General features: G+C 29.9%; 1 long non-coding RNA gene and 1 pseudogene across 1 annotated transcript; both read right to left on the reverse strand.

Annotated features, from left to right (window-relative positions):
* Positions 1-270: 270 nt before the first annotated feature.
* Positions 271-14,560, reverse strand: LOC130942166 (probable leucine-rich repeat receptor-like serine/threonine-protein kinase At3g14840; annotated as a pseudogene).
* A 941-nt stretch (positions 14,561-15,501) lies between these two features.
* Positions 15,502-15,914, reverse strand: LOC130942167 (uncharacterized). Its single transcript, XR_009070827.1, has 3 exons — positions 15,843-15,914; positions 15,678-15,749; positions 15,502-15,569 (listed from the first exon to the last, which is right to left on the reverse strand). It is a non-coding gene; the product is annotated as an uncharacterized LOC130942167 (long non-coding RNA).
* Positions 15,915-16,154: the final 240 nt, after the last annotated feature.

Genomic DNA, 16,154 nt, shown 5'->3' on the forward strand with positions numbered 1-16,154 from the left:
ATCCTACTCAGAATACCACAGACAAGGTTTAGACCTTCCGAATTCTCTTGAATGCCGCCATCAGTTCTAGCTTATACCACGAAGATTCTGGTTAAGGAATCCAAGAGATATCTACTCAATCTAAAGTAGAACAGAGGTGGTTGTCAGGCACATGTTCATAGTTGAGAATGATGATGAGTGTCACGGATCATCACATTCATCCGGGTTAAGAGCAAGTGATATCTTAGAATGGAAGCAAGCATGATTGAATAAGAAACAGTAGTAATTGCATTAATCCATCAAGACACAGCAGAGCTCCTCACCCCCAACCATGGGGTTTAGAGACTCATGCCGTGGAAGGTATACAATGAAATGTGTAAAAATGTCATGAGGTACAGATACAATGTCAAAAGGTCCTATTAATAGTAAACTAGTATCCTAAGGTTTACAGAAATGAGTAAATGACAGAAAAATCCACTTCCGGGCCCACTTGGTGTGTGCTTGGGCTGAGCATTGAAGCATTTTCGTGTAGAGACCTTTTCTGGAGTTAAACGCCAGCTTTCATGCGCTGGAATTTCTGAGGCCGAATTGCTACGCCGGTTTGGGCCATCAAATCTTGGGCAAAGTATGGACTATCATATATTGCTGAAAAGCCCAGGATGTCTACTTTCTAATGCCGTTGAGAGCGCGCCAATTGGGCTTCTGTAGCTCCGGAAAATCCACTTTGAGTGCAGGGAGGTCAGAATCCAACAGCATCTGCAGTCCTTTTCAGTCTCTGAATCGGATTTTTGCTCAGAACCTTCAATTTCAGTCAGAAAATACCTGAAATCACAGAAAAACACACAAACTCATAGTAAAGTCCAGAAAAGTGAATTTTAACTAAAAACCACTAGAAATATACTAAAAACTAACTAAAAGATACTAAATTATACTAAAAACAATGCCAAAAAGCATACAAATTATCCGCTCATCAGTAGGGCATCACCGTTGTCACTAATGCTATTTTGTTCCATTCACTGTTGTACACAACAAATCGTCAATCATATATAAGAAAAGCATTAACAAGATTCATGCATATACGAAAAATAGTATAAAATGATAACACAAATGAATTTTCATAAATGTAGTTAATAAATAGTGTTGGATATGCATAGGTAAATTGTACATATAAGTAAGCATGAGTAGTATCACATGTACTTGAAAATAAGTCTATACATATAAATATATCTAAAGGAGTATGAATGAAATAGTACTATATTTAAAATTCAAAATGGATAAGGTATGTATATCAAACAATTATAGTTCAATAATATTCTAGTTGATATATGTGTAAAAATTACACGCATAATTGTTCATTAATTTTGTTTTAGTATTAAATTTTTAATTTACCATCACAATCAATTATTACATACACCAAAAGTATCCTTAGCTTAATAGAAGTTTCAGTACTTCAATTACTACTTTCAGTTTGAAACTAATAGCTTTTTATGTAGCAATTTACAAATTACAATTGGAAAAAGTAGTCATCAATCAATTGGGATTTTGGGATAGATGTATATATAGTTTATGTAACTTCTACTCTTCTAATCTCTACTCTCAAAATAAGAAGAGTCTAGGTGAATCGAATATAAATCTTGTGCTGTAGAAGTAGATGAAGTAGTCAATGGCACCTCCATTATTGAGGTACTTTGGTGATCTTGATGATAATACATTTGCAATGCTTCCAATTTCTTCTCATCCAATGACTCTGAAGCTAATTTTGGAACAATGGTTTTGCCTTCTAGCATGCTTACCACTGAAGACATAGTAGGCCTAAGTGTTGGAGACACATTAGTGCATAAGAAAGCAACATTGATCATCACCATCACCTCCTCTTTATTCAAGTTTGAATCCAATAATCTTCTATCAACTATTTCCATTATATCACCTTTCTCTCTCAGCAAACGTGCCTAATACAGAAAGTGATAAATTTATTTCTAAATTAATAAGTTAAATTTATTGGAACAAGGTTTCCCAAATTAATAAGTAAGCAAGGATAGAGAAATAATATTTGAAAATTTTAATCTATTAAAATATTGACAACATCTATCAATTATGTTGATTGATAGAATACTTACCCAATCAAGTAAAACAAATGCCCCTTCATTATGTTGATTGGTTGTATTATTTCTTCCACTTACAATTTCTAAGGCAACAATTCCAAAACTATACATCTGCTTTATCGGTTAATTGACCATGCATAGCATATTCTGGAGCCATATATCCACTGTATAATAAATTAAAAACAAACGATCAAATGTATCAACTTTATAAATTGACAAATAAATATGTATGGTACATTTCAATTTTCATAAAAAAAAGGGTTAAATAGTTGAAGATACATTAATCTATACTTTTTCTTATTTCAACCAACAAGGAAAATAATTTATTAATCAAACTTTGCATAGAAAAAAATATAGAATCTTACTATGTTCCAGCAATTCGAGTGCTGATATGGGTGTTGTCTTCTTCGTCAAGTTTAGCCAAACCAAAATCAGATATTTTAGGATTGAGATATTCATCGAGCAAGATATTAGTCGCTTTTATATCCCTATGAACTACCTTCACTCTTGACTCTTCATGGAGGTATGCCAATCCTCGAGCAATACCAACACAAATCTTATGTCTTGTTTGCCAATCCAACTTTATTTGGTGTTCTTCACGGCCTTTTGAAAATCATTAAATTATATTAAATTATACCGTATCCTATATTTAATCATTTACATAAGTAAAAATACTTTAAATAAAGAGATTATTACCGAATAAAGCACGAGCAAGACTATTGTTTTGCATGTATTCATATATCAAAAATAATTGATCTCCCTCGACACAACATCCATAGAGTTTAACGAGACAAGGATGTTGTAAAGCAGAAATCATGCCTATTTCATTTAAGAATTCACGATTCCTTGCTTTGATTTTGAAGAAAGTTGCTTGACTGCGACTATTGTACCATTAGGTAACTTTCCCTGCATTTTTGAAGAATACAATGCCATATAGTTCTTGGAATATAATAAGGTAGAGATTCACAGACAGTAGTTTTCATATGGAGTTGATTCTTAAAAAAATTATTAGATGATCTGATATATTTAATTAAATTATTATCTAACAATTTTTAATTATCAAAACTTCAGATGAAGACAACTGCAATTTTACCATAGTTGCTAAATGATTATTATTCTCAAATACGATATAATAATGTGAAAATACAAACAGAAAATATATATGTTTTTATATCTCTATATGATAAAATACCTTATACACGGGACCAAATCCTCCTTCTCCAATCTTGTTGATGATATCAAAGTTATTTGTTGCCATTTTGATTTGTCGTACAGAAAACATACCAGTTTCCAACTTTATACCGTTTAGTTCTGATAATTGAAGCATAACAAATATTAAATCGTTGCTAATTGTTGAAAATGTTAGTGTGTGACTCAAGATAAAAATCGTAATTATTATACCCTTAACTAGTTTTTAAAGTGATAAAAAATTATATGATGTTTTATAAATTTTATCCTTAACTATTTTTCGTTACAAAAAGTATGAGGTACTAATATACTATCTGCCAACTTATTGCCAACAATAATTAATATCAAAGACACTTTCACTAGAAGACACATGTATAAAGAGACATATCTAGGAGATACATTCACAAAGACACTTTTATTAGACACAACTATAAAAAGATATTTTCATAAGACACATCCACAAAGACACTTTCATTAAACACAGCTATAAACAAGAATGGACAGAAATTGATAGAATCCTTGTTGGTTACATAACAAGATTGTTTGAAAAAGTATAAAGTACCAATATACTATCTACTAACTTATTGTCAACAATAATTAACATCAAAGACACTTTCACTAGAAGACACATGTATAAAGAAACATATCTAGGAGACACATCCACAAAGACACTTTCATTAGACACAATCATAAAAAAGATATTTTCAACTCTTTTATTTCTCATTATTTTACTAAAATCAACTCTTTTATTTATTTTAATTATATTATTTAATATACGTGTATAACTTAAAAAAAAATAATGTTACCAAAAATTCTAAAATAGACAATTTTTATTTTGCGAAAAAAGAATTTAAAAATTTAAAAATTATTTATGAACATACTAAATAATTATTTCCCTTTCTAATAGTTACCTTTTGAATTTCTCTTTCCCAAACAGCCTTTCCACCAAAGCATGCCAAATATGAACAAGATGATAATAATTGCCACGGCAACAACAATTCCAACCACAGCAGCTGTTGATATTCCACTTCTATGATCTGAGGAAGCATAAATTAAATTGTTTGAAAAAGAATAATGAAAAGTTGTATTATATTGCTTCTAATTCAAAAAAGAACTAAAAACGTACCACGATAGACAGATATGGCTGATATAAGAGGACCATAAATTGATTTTTGTGGGATAGCAGTTGTTCCTTTGCCAGCCCAGTAAAGACGAATCTCTAAGGTACCATTAATCACACTTGCATTGAACGATTTTATAACATTTTTACCTATGCCTCCTGCTTCTTCTGCAATGTTGAAGTCCTTTCGCACTAAGTTTCCCTATAACACTTCAATTTCAACCTCAATTTGACATCATTATTATTATTATTATTATTATTATTATTATTATTATTATTATTATTATTATTATTACAACTAAATCGCTAGTTTTCGAAATAAATTCGACTCAAAACTTATTCATCGATAATTTTTGCATGGGACAATTTCGTCATTTAGAATTTTTGTTACAAAATACAATTAAACTTTCCAATGTGCATCAGTGCATGCAAGAAATATTTACTTTCAATAATGAGTGTGTTCAGTTGTTAGCATTATAAGGATCATGACTGTTAGTAGCATTTTTTATTAGGTTTAGACTTATGTCATATAAACTGCTGCTACATTATCATTTAGCAATGGTTGATAAAAAGCTATCGCAAAATAAAGTGAATTTGGCAGCATATGTTATCTTCTGCCGCAATAACCATAGTTTAGATCCTAAATAATGGAATTTATCTTAGATCTTTAATGGAATTTATGGGCAGTTACAAAAAATTTTCATAAGAAAGCATTACTATTTATTAAAATTTGTGTATGGTAATCTTCACTGAAAATAAAAAAAGAAAAACTAATTTTGGCGACAAATATTTACTTGCATAGCATTATGGGATTTTTGTGACCATTAAATTTTTTTTTTATTCACAATTGTTAAAAGTGTTCTTAAAAGTTTTTAACAATAGAATATGAGACGTCAAATGTCTAGTTGCTGGTAAATATATATAAGCTAAGTGATGTACTTTTAAATCTTGTACGACTATTTTATTATGCGATTTGCATAAGTACAAATTTCAGGTATATTAAAAATAGAGATCATTTAAATTATCCTATTAAATATAAAAATTATTTATGAACTTGTAGAAGAAAATCCAAAACATAATATGGTAGTAGAACCTACCTGAATGTAGATGTCAAATATACGCCTTCCAAGGCTATTGTATGTTTGATCATGAGTAAACACAATCTCAGCAAAATGCAGATCCACAATGTAGTTTCCATTTTCAAGGCAAAATCCATAGTAAGTCAAAGAAACAGGAGATGCACGTGCATTGGTGTAGAGCTCAGCATCATTGTTATTGTTTAAAGAGAGCATACTAGAATCAATAGATGGAATATAGTTTGGAGTTTTACTTTTACTGTCTAAGTAGTTACCGGTACTACTGAATGCCCAATATGTATTTTCATTGTGATAGAACTTTGCTGCTCCTCCTTCATCTGTGTCATCATCATATGTCTTTCCATTTATTATTACCTTTCTTCCACCACAATTTATACGGAAAGAGTATAAGGCTGCCACCACAACAAGTAGATATCAATTAGACCCATGTGGATATAACTTTCGAATTGTATCTAACATAAGGTGTTACACCTATTACAAATGTCATAGATTATAAGATGTTAAGTCTGGTTATGGACAATATTCTAAAGAAATTTTCCTCAATAAACAATACTAAATTTTAAGAGAGAAATATTTGTCCTACCTTTTGATACGCTTTAAAGTATATACCATATTTTTGTTATAAAAGAGGGCACATTTATTGCTTTTTATTCTCTTCATTACATTCATCACTTTTATATATGAAAATGGAATATGTATAAAACTACACCAAAAAAGTAGCGCAAATAACATAAATCATATTAAAATAAGTTACGATTGATTTTCAAAATTTGGGATGTTGATTAGAATTCGATACAGTTAGTTTTTATTAGTGGCGGTTTTTCTTGATTTTGTGGCGATTTCAAATTGCCGCTCAACGGATCAGCAACCTTTGTCATTTGGTAGTCCGCCTCCTTTGAGGCACTGACCAATTGATCTAAAACTCAGGTGAAATGTGAAATCGACTTTATATGAAGTTAATATCTGAGAGCCGTTAGATGAAGATTTAGTCAAATCAATCAAATTATCTAACAGCTCTCAAGTATCAACTTCATGTGAAGTCGACTGCACATGAGTTTCCACTGTTGTATATATAGAGAGAAAAATATTAGAGAGCCATCAAAATTTATTGTTTTTTTCCAAAAATAATAAATTCTGATGGCTCCTAACATTCTATATATATATATATATATGAAAGAGTAGTTATTTAACAATGGCCACATAATAGTGATGAGACCCCAAAATATACATCTCTAGGAAGTTCACCAAAAAGAACTTACTTTTAGAACACACAGTGCTTGCCAAACATGAAACCTTTCCGCTGCGAAAATGATGGAATTGACAAAGTAATTTAACATAAATATCACAATAAACAGTATAAGATCTATATATATCATACAGAATACCAAACTTACGTGTCATTTCGTGTCAAAGAGCTGGCAAATAAGTTCCTAGACATATAAAAGAAGGTTAATATATGCTTACACATATATATTCATAAATTTGCTATCAAAAGTACAATATAATTTTAAATACGTGTCAATTAAAATTTTAGTTGATTTCAAACAAGTATTATTTAAAAAAATTAAATGACATCAAATTTTTTAATATACTAACTTTACAAAATGAAAGAAAAAATAAATAGATAATAATAATGGTAATAGTTAAATTTTAATCTACACGTAAAATAATGACAGAAATAATGCAATGACTGCGCTCTTACGTATTTTCATGTTGACATCCTTGATTATCTTGGCTCCCACTAATGCTGAAGTTATTGTACGAAAGGTCTCTAAACAAGTTGTAGAATTTGTTTCAAAATATCATAATTTGGGAATAAGGAGACACATACGAATATTGATTAACATAAATTAAAGATAATAACGAAGAGCTAATTATTATTCTTTTCGATCAATTATATAAATTAGCTTATGAAAGAGAACTTACAAGTAGTGCTTCTTATTAGCATTATCTATCCATGTCTCATTTACATCTCCCGTGAGAAAGTTTCCAGTTAAATACCTGCATTTGGGATCGAGAGAATCAAGAAATTATTATTCTTTTGGAGTCTATATTGCTCAATGCAATATGAACATTATCATTGTAAGGTATTAGTATACAAGAATGATCTTGAAGTGACAGAGAGAATTTAGGTAGCGTTTGGTGGAGAGATAGAGACGGAAAGACTGAGACTGAGAGACAGAGATTAAGAGACAGGAATTGAAATAAATCTCAGTATTCTGTTTGGTGCAAAATGGGAGACAGGAATTAAAACAAGAATGAAACTCTAATTTAATTTGCACAAAGGATAAAATTAGAATTAATTAATTGAAATGAAAGTATTTTAGGTATAAAATGTTATTAAAGTTTCAATCTCCATCTCTAAAAATTTCAGTCCCCTGTGTCCCTACTTTTTGGAGGTACTGAAATACTGAAATTTTAGAGACAGAGACAAAAATTTTAGTACCAGTCTCTGAACTAACAAACACGATACTGAGTCTCAGTCTCTCAGTCTCTGTCTCAATACCTCAAAACAAACGCTACCTTTAGAGAACTGAAGAGAGTAATATGTGAATGAAAATTAGTGAAAATTTTTTATTATTGAGTATATGATTAGTGACTAAAAACGATGCTATGTAGTTGTTTATATACAATATATACAATATACTAATGCTCTTTCTATATATAGAAGGCTAAACAGAGTTCAATTAATTCTATTAACTATATAACTAACTTATGTCCTATACTCTCCCTCAAATTTATGGTCTTTTTAGAGGAGATTCTGAATTGGTTTCTAAACAATCAAAAGTGGCAGGTAATAGTGATTTTGTTAAAACATCTGCAAATTGATCAAAAATAAATGTAATTTTTTCTGCTGTACACATTATCTTACTACATGAAGATCCAACTTAATGTTTAATTTTGTTGTAAAGGATATGATTTGCTGTAAGGAGAACAACACTAATGTTGTCATAATAGAAAAGTTCACGCCAGCCCCCTTTAATAACTCTAATATGTTTAGATTGAGTGAGAATGTATGACTCAGAATCTGATTTGGTTTATCCGATTCCAAAAAAAAAATTAAATTTACCCAACTCTTTAAAAAATTGAATGTAATTGTTGCATAAGTAATCAAATTTTCTCAATATTAGCACCAGTTATTAGGATATCATCAATATTAATAAGGATATAAATAACTGAAGAAGGTGTAATGCATGTATCAAAATTCGCACCCTCAATTTGGTAAAACCTTTTGCAATAAGCCTGACTTTGTATTTTAAAATTGAACCATCAGGATGTTTCTTAATAGCAAATTAAACACCTATCTACATCTAATAACATTGCTATTAGAGGAGTAGTTTCGCAAAGTCTAAGTATTTGTTCTTGTTAAATCTACCATTTCTTATTTCATAGCCTGAAACTAATAAGGTTCAAAATTTGAGAAACATGTGAAGTGATCAGCTTTTGATCTTGTCATCATAGGTGACTATTAGTGGCATATGAGGATAGTGGTGAGATAGGCAAATCAATCAAAAAAGTAGAACACACAAATTTTGATATTATGTCATACAAATTTTGATATTATATATACAAATTATTTTTTTTAAATTTAAACTGATAAAAAAAATAAATAATTATATTTTTAATAGTTTTGATAAAGGATATTTGTATGCTTAGAACACATTTAACATATTTTATAAAAATATAGAGACGTTATAATATTTGTCTTGATTGTCCTTATTTTTAAAGGAACACACAATTAAATAATTTTAATTTTTAAAATAAATCAAATATTTTATTTTTTTATTTATTTCATTACCCAAATAAATTTTTTTCTATTCCAACTTTCAAGCAATATTTTTATAAAGTCAGCAAATAAGCTATGTTTAGAAGAGAGACAGAGACTAAATCAAATTACTATATTGTATTTGGTGTAAAGTATATAAAAATAAATTATATAACAACCCACAATTTAAAAATAAAATATAAATAAGTTATAATTTATTTTATAAATTAGAGTTTTATTTTAAAAATTATTTTATTATAAATAATTAAATTAATTTATAACTATTAAGTTCAATTAAATTCATATTCCTTTATATATATATATATATATATATATATATATATATAATATATATATTATGATAAAATATTTTACATAATTAAAAATTATAATTTATCAATTTATAAATAATGAAAATTATATATTTTAATTTAAGTAATTGATATCTTTATTTAAAAACAAAGTTTAGTTAATAATATTATTATCGAGTTCGATATCCGTCGATATGAGTAAATATCGGTATTTTTCGGAGAACGTAGCTTTACTAATGCTTCACCGTATATCTTTTATTGTTATGTTGTTAATATCATTATATTAGTAACTCATATTATTACTTATGTTTTAATATATCCACCTTTTATAATTATCTTCTTAAGATATTTATAACATGAATTACTGACTCAACAGCTTAAGAACACAACACGTTGCTCTTTAGTGACATCCAATCCTCCCTAATATACATTATCATAATTAACCTTAGTCTTCTTCATTGATTTTTCAACGAAGCCATGAGAGGAAAAAAGAAAGAGAAAGATTGAGAGAGATTTTCATGGAAACACAAACCTTTGGAGTTTGATTTCTTGAGATCCGTAACTCCAATAAAAAATTAAATTCGGTAAAAATATTCGTATTTTCTTCTTCTATGTGTGGCGTTATTTTTGTTCGGTAGAAGTTGATGGTGACATAGCTCCATTTCCTCTTGAGTTCGCCCAATTGGAGTTCTAGGAGGCACAGACGATTTCTAACATTTTCTTCTTCAGCAACTCGGTCGAAAAGCTTCTCTGGAGTTTCGAATATTTTGATTTCATACGGAGGCAGGGTTTTTGGTAATTTGTCACTGGCTAAATTGGTATTGGATAAGTGAATGATGTTGTGATTGATTACTGATTGAATTTGACCGAATTTATGTTGATTTTTTTGTGATATATTGATATTTGTGATTAGTTTGGGATTTGGTCTATTTAAGTGCAATCAAGAACCGAATTATTTTGAGGGATTCGGGGCTAAAATGTTGTTGGTGAATAAGTGGAATTGGTAAGATTTGAAGATGACATTGAGATTTAATAAGAAATGAATTGATGAATTGTGATATGATTTGAGATATGAAAATGGTTTGATTTTGGAAGCGGTTTGATTTTAATTGGTTTGATTTATAAATATTTTGATATTAGAAATGGTTTTTGATTTACTAGAAATGATATGAAATAGTTGAGAAATGGTTTGGATGGGACCCGAGAAAGGTGGCAAAGTCCGAGTTTTAAGGGAGATGCTGCCGAAATTCTATAAAATCTGAGACTTTGTTTGAAATGTTATTTAGAAAAAGATTGGATTGAGAAATTTTTATTTAATTTTTGATTTATTAAGAAAATAGTTATGTTTTGAGTTTAATTCATTTAAGAAAAGTATATGTTTTGAGTTCAATTTATTTAAAAAAGAATTATTTTATGATTTTAAGTTATTTAAGAAAAGTATTTTGTTTTAAGGTTGATTTAAATATGAAAAAGGTATATATTTTGAATTTGACTTAAGAATTTCATTCGGAGGAGTTTTTGTGAACTTTTAAAGCAATTGAATTTTCATTGAATGATTTTGTTTTGCGACGTCTTGAAAAAAATTAAAGAATTAGTTTTAAAGATAAAACTGGGATTGGTTTTAGTTTTGAAATTGGTTTGGAACTTCTGATTTGTATGATTTGGTTTTGATTTGATTTAGAAACTTTATTCGATTAAATTCAATCTAAGAAAACAATGATGATAAAGGATTCTAATAAATTTAAAGAAATGAGATTGGTTGTCGCTCCCCTAAGGTCTAGAGACCTTGCTAAGACGTTTAACTAATAAATGGTTTTTCTTTGTCTTTTGAAAGAAGAATTGGTTTAAGTGAAATTGTTTCAAAGGTTTTGGAGAATATCACAAAGAGGTGGTTTTGATTTAAAAAAAAAAAAAGAGAAGATAAATTGGCATGTGTGATTATGAGAATAATTGAAAGGTCACGAGAGGGTGACGGGAAGTAAATAGTATGGTGCCGATGTAAAATTGTTAAGCGTGGGCTTTGTATGTGAATGATTGTGTGAGGACACCCGTAAATATGGAATGGCTTCCAGGAGAAAGGAGCACATGGTTCAGTTGGAGAATTAGCGCCTACAAGTACTTGCAGAGGTCATGTTCGGCATACTTCAGCTGGAGAATCAGCGCCTGCAAGAGTTTGGAACCTTGTAGAGGTTATGCCGCTGGAATGCCTTATCTGACTTGCAAGTCAGATTGCGTCGGGTGCGGGTCGCAACCGACAAATAAGCTCATTACCTGCACTAGGGATATACATGCATCATACTTGTTTGTGCATATCTTTGTGCTATGTAACTTTATGATGTGTGTGTGCTGCGTGACTGATTGACTTCTGTGTTCTTTTATTATTTATGCTTATATGTCTTGCTGTTAGTTGTGGTTGGTTAATAATAGCAAAATGAACTTAATTTCTAACCCAGACCCTACTAAGAACTCCTCAATTTTCACTCCCTATCTCCATCTCTTTCAGCTACAGGTGCAAAGGTTTATTATGGAGTTACAAGAACATAGAAGATGATTTTCACAAGTTGAGTTTTTAGAATTTATTTTTCCCTCATCGTTTATTATTTTGGTTTTTAGAGGGGATAGGACTTGTATTTGAGAATCTTGAAATAAGTCTATGTATATAATGTTATGTGAATATATATATATATATCTTGTGATTAAGTGATTAAAATAAAATATTTCCGTTTTCTTAATTAAACTTTTGCTCGTACTCGCGAAGGTTCAATATTAAATAAACATAGTATATAATCAAAAGAATAGAGGTAAGTAGCACTTAAACTTTTAATGCGATCATGAGGTGTTAAAAGTTAGGATGTTATAAATTATGCATAAGATTGAGTTATGTCTCAATATATGTTTGATTAATATAAACACAAAAATAAAAACAAATAAAATTACTTAAATACTTTTTTTTTCTTTTTCTTTTATATTCTTTCTCAAATTTTTTCTTTATGTCACGCCAGCCATCAAATTTCAAAATCATATTCCAATTATCTAAAATCTAAATCTAAAATAACAAAATCCATTGCCAAATTGGGTCAAGGGATCTTGAATTCTTGAAACTTAGATTCTAACCTGTTTATGAAGATGTCTTTGTTTTCTCAAGTGCTTTTTGTAGAAGAAGCAAGAATGGAGGAAGTGAGGTTGGGGATCTTCAAATCTTACGTCGTAGAAACAAGGGTGTGTTGGTATTGGAAGTAGTTGTGACCTGAATAGCCAGGCTCCTCGTCACTCACACCATAGTTTTTGTTGGAGAGGAGAAATCGCAAGGGGGTAGGAATGGCAAAATTCTCCGAGACGCGAGGATCTTTGTGGGGACTGTCTTGAATGGAGATCCGATTGTGAGAAATTTTTTTTTTGCGAAAATGAAAACGGGGAAAAGTTCTCCTGAGGTAGGTGCAAGAACCGAGCAGGGATCCCCACCGCGTTCTCGCTAATCCCGAAATTTATAAATTTATTTAATTGTCCTTAATAATTTTTTCATATATGTTTTTTAGTTGTTTCACATGTCATATATATATATATAGACCAAAAATTCCTAATCTTTATTTGCATAACCCTTCTTAATTCATAAATCCCTAGCGTTGTCTATACTCCATCCACATCTTGCAACACCCCATCACCACTCTCCGGTCTCACTGCATTGTCACCCCTTACCGTTCCATCACATTCACCACATCATTCTTATATTCGTGGCGTTCCTTTCCACAGTTTTGTCGCCATGTCCATTTTCCTCTCTGCTGTCGCGTCCTCCACCTCGTCCATGCTTGTGCTCTGCCTCACCGTGGCATCTCCGCTACGTCATTTTGAAAGAAGTCACCACCTTATCATTTAGAATTTTTGTATAAAATTTTGCTATTTTGTATAAATGGATACTTTCAACTATATTCCTATGGAAATTGATAATTAGTCAGAACTATTAGAGAGATAGGGAATGGGATCCCTGTAGAAAATGAGATCCTATGGAAAATGGGGATGGAGAGCAATATTCTTCCACAGTGGAAAATGAATATGGGAATGAGGAGCAAATCAGGAGATGGAGATGGGGAGTATGGAGGCATTCCCCACCTCTGCCCTGCCCCGTTGACATCCCTAGCAGGGGATGAGGGAGAGGAGGGGGGTACCAGAGAACAATCGGAGAAGAAGAAGGGAGAATAACAACGACAAGTTTACATTGCTGACGACGAACGAAGGAGAAGAGTCGAGAAAGGTGAAATGTCGGAGAAGGTCACCGCTGCTACCACTAGATTCAAAGATACAGGAAAAAGAGAGAGAGGATGAGGAAGTTGCGAGGGAAGCTTCTATATTTCTGTTATCGTCGTTGCTACGACCTTCACTCTTGCTGAGCTGCTCTGCCGATGTGTCCACGCTGGAGGAGGAGTTCATCGAATAACTGCTATTGTCCTGTTCAACTTTGTTTTGTCCTCTGTTTTAGTGAAAGAATAGACTTAAAATTCAAAAGTTATATGAGGATACTTTTAAAAATAAATGTTATTAAGTTTTAATTTACGTCTCTAAAAAATTTAATTTATGTATTTTATTTTTTAGAAATATTAAAGAAATTAATTTTTTTCTCAAGACTAAATTTTTAATTTTAATTTTTATCTACTAAATATAATACTCTTAGTACCACAAAACAAATACTATTAGATTCTCATACTGTGGTAAAATTAGTTCAGTTATAAACACTAAATAAAAGACTATTGGAAAAGTATGATAAATAAGTTACATGTATGCCACTATTCGTGTGATAAGGCTCTATATTGAGATGGAATTGGTCCAGTTAATTTGTTGAAGCTGAGATCTCTGCAAAAAATTTATAAAATCAGGAAAAAAGTTACATTAGCTAAACATATTATAAGAAAAATATGTTAAAATTATGCAATTACAAGGTTTGTAAACTTGTCATGCTCCCAAGATATGTAGGTAGTGTTCCATTGATATTGCAACTCCTCAAAATCCTGCGAAAACAAAAGAGACAACACCAATCGATAGATAACATTTCATATTGCACTCTGCCTTTCTTTTTCTCTCAAATTTTAACTAGTATTTAAACTGGCGCGATACACAGAATAAAGCTTTTTAAAAAGTCTTAGGATCGAGCATTTTTATTAAAATTTAGTTAGCATTTAACTATAAAAGAATATATAATTTTATACTATTAATATAATCTCACACTATTAAAAATATTATAATGACTAATTAATAACTATAAATTACAAAATGTGCTAACCTCCTAATATTACTGATCATTTTACTAAAGAAAATTACTTATCAAATTAAAATATACTCAACAATGAACAAAGATTTCATTTAATATTTTTTCTTCTTTATTTTTTCATTATTTTATAAAATAAATGTGTATATTCATCGATTTATTCAAATTGAAAGTAATGTTATTGGAATAAAATTTGAATATTAGTTAAATATAATTTATATTTGAATATTGTTAGAATACAATTTACATTTGAATTTAATTTAGACAATTATTTTTTTATTTTCCTTTTTATTTCTTTGACACCTATAAATAGTAATACTTTTATCATAGGATACATAATAGATTCACCTACTAAATACAAATATCCTTTTTCTCCTATCTTCTTTTAGTTCTAACAAATGTATTTTGTTGAGTTATGCTACATATACACCAAAAATCAGCTACTAAAGTCAGTCATTAGTATAAAATACATCTTAGAATATAAATATACATTAAAATAAATTAAATTACACATGTATTTATACATAAATACGTTAGTGACTGATTTTAATAGCTGATTTTGGTGTACAATAGTATTTTTAATTTTTTTCTGTTTTCTCTGTTATCTTGGAAACTAATTTTGTTTACTTTCAACTTCAAATTATTTATAAGAGAATAAAATTAAAACAATAAACTTACAGATTTTCATTGACATATTTTTAAGTTGAGGAAAAGATGAATTTTCATCTCCATTCAGATCACTTATTCTCCTGCATAAAAATGTAAAATCATCAGAGTCATACCTAAATTAATAAACGAATCATACTATATAAAACTTTTGAAAACAATTCAACAATATAAAATTAAATGATACTTACAAGTCATATAAGTGTTCCAAAACTGAAATCCCGGAAGGAATTGGCCCACTAAGCCCACTCCCTTGAATTACTCTAACAAATAAATAACAAGCAGAGGCGAATTCAGATAAGAAAAGTTTTAATTAATTAACAGAATAAATAAATAAGTAAATATAGAGTTCACACAGTTGCTGAAGATTTGTCCAACTTTGAATAAAATCAGGTATCTTCCCCGAAAATTGATTGTCGGCAAGTTGACTGCATGCATAGATAAGGACACATGAAACAAAGAAAAGCATAAAATTAATTTTCTTTAGTTATTTTTTTAATTCTGTTATGTTACCAACACGGTTTCTGCCAACTTCTACCAACTTGTTTATGACTGTATTTAATAAAAGTGTCTTTGTAGATGTATCTAATAAAATGTCTTTTTTGCGGCTGTGTCTAATAGAAGTGTCTTATATATGTATTTTCTGGATGTATCTCCTTATACATGTT

This window comes from Arachis stenosperma, chromosome 7, assembly GCF_014773155.1.
Source record: "Arachis stenosperma cultivar V10309 chromosome 7, arast.V10309.gnm1.PFL2, whole genome shotgun sequence".
NCBI lineage: Eukaryota > Viridiplantae > Streptophyta > Magnoliopsida > Fabales > Fabaceae > Arachis > Arachis stenosperma.